General features: G+C 40.7%; 1 pseudogene; it reads right to left on the reverse strand.

Annotated features, from left to right (window-relative positions):
• Positions 1–3,537: 3,537 nt before the first annotated feature.
• LOC112834472 (cytochrome c oxidase subunit 5B, mitochondrial pseudogene) lies at positions 3,538–4,001 on the reverse strand (annotated as a pseudogene).
• Between the last annotated feature and the right edge of the window lie 314 nt (positions 4,002–4,315).

A 4,315-nucleotide genomic window follows, 5' to 3' on the forward strand; every position in this document is an offset into this window, starting at 1 on the left:
CAAAGAAATTTTTCTTGCTAGGATCAGTATACATTAATACTAATGAAAACAGAATACAGACCCCTTCTGACATATTTTATACTGCTTAAAGATAAACATTTGTGCACTGCAAGCCACCAATGGATTTAAACTCCAGTGAGGACTTTATAAGCCATCTGCTAGTCTCCTAATGAGGCTAGTAACTATCATTGTTTACAGTTAGGCACCAGGGGTCATGGATATTTGTTATAATGAAATCTGCAATGCATCACTGGCAGAATCTAAAAGAGTCTTTCTTCACAAGGGCTAATTACAAATATAATAAAACAACATTAAAAAAACCTCTTGAAGTCCACAGAGAAACCTAACTTGGCACAACAAGTATGAACCATAGTACCCGCTCTGTTTTCGTTTTACGAATTCTGATTACAGAAGCCAAATCATATTTAACTACTAACAATACAAAGCCACCAATGGGTCCTTTGCTTCAGATCACTTAGTCACGAGATGCTTCATGAACCATCTGGATCCAGAAGCCATTGTTCTGACCCTCTAGCATAGAGTGTGCAAATGCTTAGGAAGACCCACAGGTTATTTTAGATGTGTGATTTTAATAAGGGGCTACTTGGAAGTTGTGCCCAAACTGAATTTGCTGATTCATTAATTTAGCTGGGGCAAGGGGGGAGAGGATGTGAAAAATTGCTTAGAATTACAGAGATAAAGAAACTCATTGGCTGACTGAATTTTTACCTGCCGATTGGCAGTTTTAGCATCCCAGAAATGTAGTCTGAATCATAATTGCTTTAATTTGCATATTGTGGCAGTATTTCCACAGTCCACTGGGGAGAAAATATTGGCCTATTACAATGATTGGTGATATCCCCATGAGTCCATTATGCTCAGCATCCCAGACTAGGAAAATACAGTCTCAGTATGAAGGGGTTCTTATAAAATGTTTTCTATTGGTAGCACTATCAGACAGCACCTGAGATGTCAAAAATGAGATAATGCTTTTTATTTCATTTAATAGAATGCCTGTGAATAGTAATGATAAGACCACAGGAGGGGCGCCTGGGTGGCTCAGTCAGTTAGGCGTCTGCCTTCGGCTCAGGTCATGATCCCAGGGTTCTGGGATTGAGTCCCGCGTCGGGCTCCCTGCTCGGCGGGGAGTTTGCTTCTCCCTCTCCCTCAGCTGCCCCGCCTGCTTGTGCTCTCTCACTCTCTCTCTGTTAAATAAATAAATAAAATCTTTTTAAAAAAGACTAGAAGACAAACCATGAGAGACGATGGACTCTGAAAAACACACTGAGGGTTCTAGAGGGGAGGGGGGTGGGGGGATGGGTTAGCCTGGTGATGGGTATTAAAGAGGGCACGTTCTGCGTGGAGCACTGGGTGTTATGCACAAACAATGAATCATGGAACACTACATCAAAAACTAATGGTGTAATGTATGGTGATTAACATAACAATAAAAAATTTAAAAATTAATAAATAAATAAAATAAAAAAGACTACAAGAATAAAAATATCTTATATCTATAGAGTGTTCTCCACAAATTCCAAAGCCTTGCAAATAAAAACCAAAACCAAAAACAAACAAATAAACAAAAAAACCACTAAGTCATGCATACATTCCCTTGGGGAAGAATAAAATTTGCCAATACAATTTTTAAAATAAGAGAGAAGTTAGGTGGATCCTGCACTACCAAATATCAAAACATATTAAGCTTCCATAGGCTGTATGGTAAATGCTCAATGAACACAACAGAAAGTAAAGAAAGATCCACATGCAGGGCTGTTATGAATGGAGCCCATGAGATTGTGCCTAAGATATTTAAGAAAGTCTATATGATAAGTGTGGCATTTGAAATAAGTGGAGAAAATTAAAAGTATTTAATCAATAACACTAAAATAATAAGGTAACATTTTGGGGGGTCAGGGGCATCCTCATATCTATTCATATGCCAAAATAAAGTCCAAGAAAGAAGAATTAAATGTAAAAAATGCAACTATGAAAAAATATTTTAAAAATATAGGCAGATACTGATATAATCTCTGGGATGGAAAAGGCAGAAACCACAGAGCCGTGTGGCTCACAGAGCACAGGCCATCCCCAGCAGTCTATCAAGCAGCCCGTGGGCACCTGCAAAGGAAAAGCTATAAACCAATTTTGTTCATAAACATGTCATAAATTTTAAATGTAAGATAAACTAGGAATTTCATAGAAATGCTAATAAAGTACCAAAAATATTACGGGTTTAGAGGTTGCACATAAGCTACAAACTGTGTTGATCATTTCGGAGGGAGCACCATCCAGTAAATAGGATCTACTACCCTCTGGCTTATGTGCTTCCCAATCATTGACACAGTACCTCTTGCTTAATAAAACATGCCTTTTTATTTTTACCCACATGTTGCATTTTAGCTCCATTTCACAAAAGTGGATTAGTGACTCAGAATGGTTTATTGAAGTATAAAAACCATCATGAAATAATAACATACAAATGACAACTCAGAACAACATTGTCCACATAGGGAGTGCACAAGATTCCAGGGCGAACATAGAATGTGAATTTATGCATGGTGGGACAGGTGAATCTGTGAAGGTCATGATTTCACACAAGCTCTGAGAAGAGAAAAGTGTGAATAAAACCTAGGATTATGAGATCTGAACACTGACTTTTCATTCCACTAGTAATCCATTCGCTCTTTGTCCCTAGTGTGCTGTCTGCGTTGAAATTTTGTCGCACGATGACACGAAGCCATCAAATCTTTTGTGTAATTTTCAAAGAAGTCAGTGACCTTTCAAGCATCCATACACGGTTTTCTGGAAGAAAAGCCAAGTATTGCTTTCTAAGTATGAACCTGATTAGTTTTATCCCTAAAGGCAAAGAAGAGGCAGTGACAGATCCAGGTGTCAGGGACACAACCATTAAGAAGGGGAAAAATTCTTGGCAAAATGCCTCCCTCAGAGGCCACTGGTGGACCAGATTGATGGCAGACAAAGTGAGAGAGTTATTGCTGCCAGGTCTGTCTGCTGGCAGGCATTTCTCTCTTTCCTGCTACACAAGAGCTCTGAGGAACAGAGCACGCATCTGCTCCTGGTAGATGCATGGTCCAACCACGGGAAACACGTTCTTTGTGGCTTTTGATTCTATTTATCTCTGAAAATCCACACGACATAAACTGGTCTTTTCTTGTTTAATTAACGTTGAGTTAACCAATTAAATGACAATTTAGCCAGTTTTTGTCCACTGCTTATCTTATTCACGGGGAACAGTTGCTGGGCAAACAGATGCATTTTGACCTTAGTTAAGTGTTGAATAGTGAAATATGTAAATATCCTCAAATTTGCCAGCACAAAGCGTACATTCTGTGAATAAAATGACAGGGAGTGTACACCGCCTTTCCACACTGGGGTACGCTGGTAATTTAAGGAAAGAAGAGCACCCAAGATTTCAAGGTCTTTAGACAATTTCCATAACTTCGTTAATACCTTGAACTATTTTATAATTTCCTGTGACTCGTTACTAGCAATTTCATACATTTTATGGGAGAAGGAGCCAATGCAATGGGTAGTCTTTATTAGAAAGAAGAAACTTCACAGCACATTTTCAGTAAGTTAGTGCAACTGGGACCAACTGGTGGGGCACCAGCTTGCAATGGGTTCCACAACTGGGGCATCGCTGGGCCTCGCCTTTGTGCAGCCAGCCGGAACCAGATGACGGTACTATCATCCTCTTCACAGATGCAGCCCACTATTCGCTTGTTGGTGATGGATGGAACTAAATTAGGGTCTTCCTTTGTGCCTGCAGCTGCCTTTGGGGCTAGTACATTGTATGGGTCCAGTCCTTTCCGTGCAACCATCATGACCTCCCTCTCTCCAGCCCAGTCGCCTGGTCATCATCAGTAGGAACACTACCTCCAGAGGCCATGGAGAGCACCACGGTGACTCCACTGGGACCGCGGGCCCTGAGCCTGCGTGGCCAGCGCTCCAACACCACAAAATAACCTTGAAGCCATGATGCCCGCTACAAACAGCAGTACTTCCGGAAGCAGGCTCCGGAAAGAGAGGTGATTTCTGGGGGAGGGCTTTCCCACCCTCATAGAAATAGATTTACTACCACCTCCCAAGTCGAAAATCTCAGTCTTAGGGCTTCAACTGTGACAGACTCTTGAGTTTGCATCCCACCGAATAGAGAACATAGACCAGCTAAAAAGCTTGTCATGATTTTTGGGTCTTGATTCTATCTTAATATGCAGAACTAGCTGACAAACCTTCAAATACTTGCTGCCATTCCTGAAAAACTGAACTCTAATCAGAATAAACTAGAGTG

Source organism: Callorhinus ursinus, unplaced genomic scaffold, assembly GCF_003265705.2.
Source record: "Callorhinus ursinus isolate GAN/ISIS: 27379988/994484 unplaced genomic scaffold, GSC_fseal_2.0 scaffold17, whole genome shotgun sequence".
NCBI lineage: Eukaryota > Metazoa > Chordata > Mammalia > Carnivora > Otariidae > Callorhinus > Callorhinus ursinus.